General features: G+C 41.7%; 1 long non-coding RNA gene across 2 annotated transcripts; it reads right to left on the bottom strand.

The window, feature by feature from the left end:
- Positions 1–2,377: 2,377 nt before the first annotated feature.
- LOC116601500 lies at positions 2,378–6,747 on the bottom strand. 2 transcript variants are annotated; one of them, XR_007306990.1, is made up of 3 exons: positions 6,632–6,747; positions 6,415–6,469; positions 2,378–3,556 (listed from the first exon to the last, which is right to left on the bottom strand). It is a non-coding gene; the product is annotated as an uncharacterized LOC116601500 (long non-coding RNA). The 2 variants fall into 2 exon arrangements; XR_004290055.2 differs by lacking the exon at positions 2,378–3,556 and having other exon boundaries at positions 5,399–6,469.

Raw genomic sequence — 6,747 nt, 5'->3', positions numbered from 1 at the left:
GTACGGGCCTGGTTCGGTTGCTATATTGTCCAGTAACACGTCTCCTGGGTACGGGCCTGGTTCGGTTGCTATATTGTCCAGTAACACGTCTCCTGGGTACGGGCCTGGTTCGGTTGCTATATTGTCCAGTAACACGTCTCCTGGGTACGGGCCTGGTTCGGTTGCTATATTGTCCAGTAACACGTCTCCTGGGTACGGGCCTGGTTCGGTTGCTATATTGTCCAGTAACACGTCTCCTGGGTACGCGCCTGGTTCGGTTGCTATATTGTCCAGTAACACGTCTCCTGGGTACGGGCCTGGTTTGGTTGCTATATTGTCCAGTAACACGTCTCCTGGGTACGGGCCTGGTTCGGTTGCTATATTGTCCAGTAACACGTCTCCTGGGTACGGGCCTGGTTCGGCTGCTATATTGTCCAGTAACACGTCTCCTGGGTACGGGCCTGGTTCGGTTGCTATAATGTCCAGTAACACGTCTCCTGGGTACGGGCCTGGTTCGGTTGCTATATTGTCCAGTAACACGTCTCCTGGGTACGGGCCTGGTTCGGCTGCTATATTGTCCAGTAACACGTCTCCTGGGTACGGGCCTGGTTCGGTTGCTATATTGTCCAGTAACACGTCTCCTGGGTACGCGCCTGGTTCGGTTGCTATATTGTCCAGTAACACGTCTCCTGGGTACGCGCCTGGTTCGGTTGCTATATTGTCCAGTAACACGTCTCCTGGGTACGGGCCTGGTTCGGTTGCTATATTGTCCAGTAACACGTCTCCTGGGTACGGGCCTGGTTCGGTTGCTATATTGTCCAGTAACACGTCTCCTGGGTACGGGCCTGGTTCGGTTGCTATAATGTCCAGTAACACGTCTCCTGGGTACGGGCCTGGTTCGGTTGCTATATTGTCCAGTAACACGTCTCCTGGCTACGGGCCTGGTTCGGTTGCTATATTGTCCAGTAACACGTCTCCTGGCTACGGGCCTGGTTCGGTTGCTATATTGTCCAGTAACACTTACAGGCGACGCTATCTTCTCTTGAACATGAGAGAGGATGGACATTAGGATCGATATCTTTTTTATTTGCTTTGATTTTGTATTTATTAACATTTGTTTAGTATTTTTTCAAGTGATCCCGATACCAGGGATAAATAAAAATGGTTCCCCCTCCCAAAATTGGAATCGTGATCCGGAATCCATATAAATCTTGTGATCCCGTACATTTTTGGGCAAATGATCAATGACAGATATTTAACTGGATCCGCGCAGGGGTTATAGGATAATTTTACTACAAAACGATGTCTTTTTAGTGTTGAATAAAGCTCGTATTCCTACCTGAACTGGCGTTTCTTGAAACTCCCGAGAATTCTCGGGCCCGAAAACTTTATTTTGCATTTTTTCCCAAAATTTCGCATGTTTTCCTTCTTGGAACCGCTTTCATGATTTAGAACAGTTTGAACTTCCTCTTGGTTCATATTCCAAATGATTACGCTCAAAAGGGCTATTTTCGAAGTTCTGCTGAAGCCAGAAAGTTACCCGAAAAGTATCGGGTGACTGCGAGGTCCCGAGAACTTTCTTGATATTTAAGACGTGATTTTCGGGCCCGAGAAGTTCGGGAAAGATCAAAATCTATAAATATATAAAGAGAATCATCCTTTACATGAATCTTTGTGGTAAAATACGATGTTTGACAACATTTTAACACGTTTAGATACCATAAATTTTACGCTGTGTCTACTTGCACGGCTTCCGGTAAAGGAGGGAAAAAAACTAGATGACGGCTGTCTCCCATTTTCTCGATTTTTAGCCTATAAATAATAAGTTTCTGGCTTTGAAACACTTCCACGATTATTAAGAACAGCCAAGAGATGTGTTTTAGCTTGAAAAGGTGTGCATTGAGTGACCCGCAAATGCTCGGCACAGTATGAACGAAGCGTGGAGTTCGACAGTTCTTGTTTTGGCCATAACAGCTGTGCAAAAGTAGATGCACTTCATTTTCTTCTTTTTGCCATTAAGCCAAAATTAGAAGTTTTGACTTTAAAGACCAGCGGTCTGAGTTCGTCGAGATTTCTCGGAAAAATGATGTTTGGGTGCCCTAGCTCAAAATTAAACTGGTAATAGGTATGGGTGACCTCAGTATACTGTGAAAGCTTGAAGCAATTTGGATAAATATTTTTGGCGATAGAAGCCAAAAAGTAATTTTTAGTCTCCCGCACCCGGATTTGAGACAATTTCGTGGTTGTTAGAAAAAGACTAAAAACCGGTTCGCAACGCGTCATAAAACATTTGCAGCTTATATAAACCTAAAGAATAGATAATAAGGATTTCCAAGGCTAAAAGATAAGCTGTTCTGTCAGCACCTTATTATTTTACACGATTTTATTTTATTTTACGTTTTTAGATGACTTTGAAAAGCCCTGAAATGATCGTGTAATATCGCCGATGAGATGTGGATTTGGCAAAAATGATTGCATTCATCGAAAAGAACATCATTTCTACGTTTGATATATGAAATAAAATTTAGGGGCAAATAAAATCCGACTTTTTTACAAGCCGAAATATGACCCCCACTTGACCCTAATTATAAACTAATGCAGACTACTGTATCAGGTTTTCCGCATTCAAACAACGCCTTCAAATCTCCAGAAAAACAAGAAAGAGCGCTCAAATCAAAAGAAATATACTGTCGGCAATACTAAAATTTAATGGTAATAATTTCATAGCATTTATTGCATTAAATTGCGGTTTTTAGGCTCGCGTGATACTATTTTGTTTGCTGCCATGCATACGTAATTAAAAGGTGACAAACAAAGCGACAAGCATAAAATACCTCACCATGACTGCAATAAGACTTTTCTGATAATTACTTATTGAAAAATAAAAACGTCCAAAAGAAGAAAATGAGAGTTTTGCATGTTTTTATTTAATTAACAAGCGATACTGGCAGAATTTTGTACAGTTTTAAATTGTAATTAAACAAAAAGCTTGATCAAATTGTCAAAATTCGCATATTTTCAAAGCCTTTGTTCAACTACAAATTTGATCAAATAAAAATACAAATTATGCAAGAACGCTGAGACATTTGCGATATTGAGGCCTCTCACCGTAAGCTGTTCTCCTTTTTAGTAAAAGAGAGTATTAAAGTGTAAAAACTTACTCTGGTCTTCACAACAGAACACAGGATTACCGAAAAAATATAATCGGGACCCAAGAAATCGTGGATTTATTTTGCGCAACTACATCTTTGAATAACATCCACGAGCGTGGCTACAAAAGAAGCTTTGCGTCGGGTTGCTCCGGGCACTTGAAGCTCCAGCTCTTTGCAGATAGTGGGAAGGGTTATAACTGAAAGAAAGGTGAGCCTGGACCTGGAGTTAAAGTGGCACAAGTCGATGCCGTTCGCTTCTATTGGGTGATTTAGTTGGTATTCATCTAGGATGGCAGCTCTCGTACGGAAGTAGGCGGCTGCCTCCTCCGCAGCCTCTGCAGCCTCCGCATCCTGTGTTATTTTCGGGAAAAATACACCAGTACATGGCCCGGTAATAGGAACTCGCTGATTTAATCGGCGTTCCCCTGTATAGAGATGCAGCTTGTTGATTCTATCACTTCATTCCCAATTAATGGTACGCCCCCCTCCTCCCCCCGACTACTTTTTGGTGGTAGCCAAGCTTGCCGGGAAGGGGGACTCCGATAAAAACAGACGTGGGTAATCGTCGGCAAAATTGATTGTACTCCGTTAGGGATGGCACATTAGGCGTGGTCAACAGAAATTATTTCCTCTAAGAGACGGGAAAATTGGGTGAGGTCGAAGGAATTTTTGCCCCTAAGGGATAGCAGAATCGAAAAAAAACGTTTAACACCCCCTTAGGAATAGCAATTAATCGAATTTTATACCCTAAGAGATAACAGAATGGAAAAAAACGTTTAACACACACTTAGGAATAGCAGTTGGTCGAATTTTTTCTACCCTAAGAGATAGCAAAATCTGAAAAATCCTCCAACACCCCCTAAAAGATGGCAGTTGGTAGAAATTTTATACCCTAAAAGATATGACGATTACCCCCGTCTACATTTTTAGAGAGTCCCCCCCGGGCAAAGATATGCATTCCCCTTCTTTGGCAAACTCGCATTTGCCGTATAGTGTGTGCCGGTCTAACCAAGCCAAGCGTGTATAGCCTTTCACGCACTGGACAGCTAAATAGCTTTGTGGTAGGCTCTTCCTCGCTGCTGACTGCGGGTTCTGGCTCAGCGGCGTTCGCCCTGCGCCCGACAGCACGCTTGATGTCATCGAATTCACGGTCACTGAACGAGCCCGGAAACGTTGAAATCGATTGGTCAGATGCGGCTTGAAGGCTCTCTCTCCTCTTCCCCTCCCACTCTCAAATCCAAGATGGTGGCTATAATACACCGGGTAAACGCCCCCCCCCCCCCCCTTACTGAAGGCTTTTCAAACATTATTCTTTTTCCAAATGGTACCTATGGTTGGGCAAGCCACACCTTCCCCCTCCTCAGTCCTCTAGTCCTATGATCTCCTGCCTGAGACTAGTAAAGAAGCGCTTATAGCGAGTAATTACCTGCTTGCAATAAGCGTTTACTGCACCTTACGCGCAATGATAGAATCCTGCGTTGTCTTGCTTGTAGTATGCCGGTAAAGTGAATAGTGAAAGCGATTTTTTTACTGGTTAACAAGCCAATCGATTGGCCAGGACACAATTTGGACGGCTGTTTATCCCGGCCAGACAAACTTTGTCCTCCTAGTGCGATTAGGCCCTAAGTTAACGCGCGAAAAAATGAAAACAGAAAAGTAACCTCAAAATTTACCTAGGGAGCTTTTTTGGACATATGCTCCCTGACAAGAATGGAATTTTTTTGGTATTATTGAAAACAATAGTAAAAAGCATCAACTGTTATTTTTTCTTACTTTCTTTTTGTAACTCAATTTACCTGGGGAATGGAAATTGGTTGGTTATATAATAAACAATAGTAGAAAAGCTTCAACTGTTATTTTTTCTTGATTTCTTTGTATGAACGCTTGTTGAATAAATTAACTCTTCGAATTTGCATAACAACACGACAATCAGAAGATGGTACGCGATTCTAGTCCACGAAAGTAGGGAACGAAAGAAAATATTATAATGCTTATAGAACGAGGGATGGATAGAAATAAATATAGGACGATTTAAGAATAACTTTCGTGGGAAAAAGTTTGGAGATGCTCATGAAGCGGAAGAATAAAGAACCGGAAGTTTTTAGTGCCGATAATAATTATCATGCATGCGGATTGTACTTAAAAATGTTATGAAAATATAATCTTGAAAAGCATATAAACATCAGAGAGACAAGAATATTTGATTAAATACCAGTATTTTCAAGAATTATATTGCATCCTTTTTTTTTTGGCAGTTTTAATTGTTATTTATAAGTTTTTGGTAGCGAGGCATTAAAAAGTGAGTGTCGGCATTTGTTTATAATTAGGGTCAAGTGGGGGTCATATTTCGGCTTGTAAAAAAGTCGGATTTTATTTGCCCCTAAATTTTATTTCACATATCAAAAGTAGAAATGATGCTCTTTTCAATGAATGCAAACATTTTTGCCAAATCCACATCTCATCGGCGATATTACACAATTATTTCAAGGCTTTTCAAAGTCATCTAAAAACATAAAATAAAATAAGATCGCGTAAAATAATAAGGTGCTGACAGAACAGCTTATCTTTCAGCCTGGGAGTTCCTTATTATCTATTCTTTAGGTTTATATAAGCTGCAGTTGTTTTATCACGCGTTGCGAACCGGTTTTTAGTCTTTTTCTAACAACCACGAAATTGTCTCAAATCCGGGTGCGGGAGACGAAAAATTACTTTTCGGCTTCTATCGCCAAAAATATTTATCCAAATTTCTTCAAACTTTCAGAGGATACCATGGTCACCCATACCTATTACCAGTTTAATTTTGAGCTAGGGCACCCAAACTTCATTTTTCCGAGAAATCTCGACGAACTCAGACCGCTGCTCTAAAAACCTCCCAACGTTATTTAGAACCGTCAAACGATGGCTTCGAGCTTGAAAAAAAAATCGCAAAAGGCGACATGCGAGTGCTCGGCACATAATGAACGATGCATGAAATCTCATCCTCGGGGACCCAGGGCGTCGTGGGGATCGGGCACAAGGGAACGCGGCGCGAGAAAGAAACAGACTGAAAGACGCCCTGGGCCGGGTTCCTAGAAAGCAGGTTAACGCTAACCTAGAGTTAAATAAGGTTGTTATCCAATCAAATGTCTCGATAACCATATTTATCCGTGGATAAGCGCTAACCTGCTTTCTAGGAACCGGGCCCTGGGCAATAGTCCAAACCTGGGACTCTCTTTGCGCTCGACATTCTGGCTCGCGTGAAAGAGGGTCCAGTATTTATTGCATGCGCATGCGCGATACTTACACAAGAATTGTTTTCTAACCGCGATGGACAGTAGAAAGCCTTTAGATTACTTTACCTGGAAATAGAATTACTTTTTAACGATTGATTAAATCAACTCTAAGGATTAAATTAACACTATATAATTAAATTATTGTTGTTGTGATAAATTGTTTTGTCGAGACTTGATTTTCCACGGGATAGCCAAAACAATACTTGACCGATATAGCATGCGACATACCACTCGACAGTGTGAACCGTACTCCCGCCTTCAACCAAATGATGACACAAGTGGTGTTAGAAAGGGCTAAACATCCTCTTGTGACCACGCATGACAACTTTGACATCAAATATTTA

This window comes from Nematostella vectensis, chromosome 2 (assembly GCF_932526225.1).
Source record: "Nematostella vectensis chromosome 2, jaNemVect1.1, whole genome shotgun sequence".
Lineage (NCBI taxonomy): Eukaryota > Metazoa > Cnidaria > Anthozoa > Actiniaria > Edwardsiidae > Nematostella > Nematostella vectensis.
The sequence above is the reverse complement of the archived record's forward strand: the minus strand, read 5'-3'. Positions and strand labels throughout refer to the sequence as shown.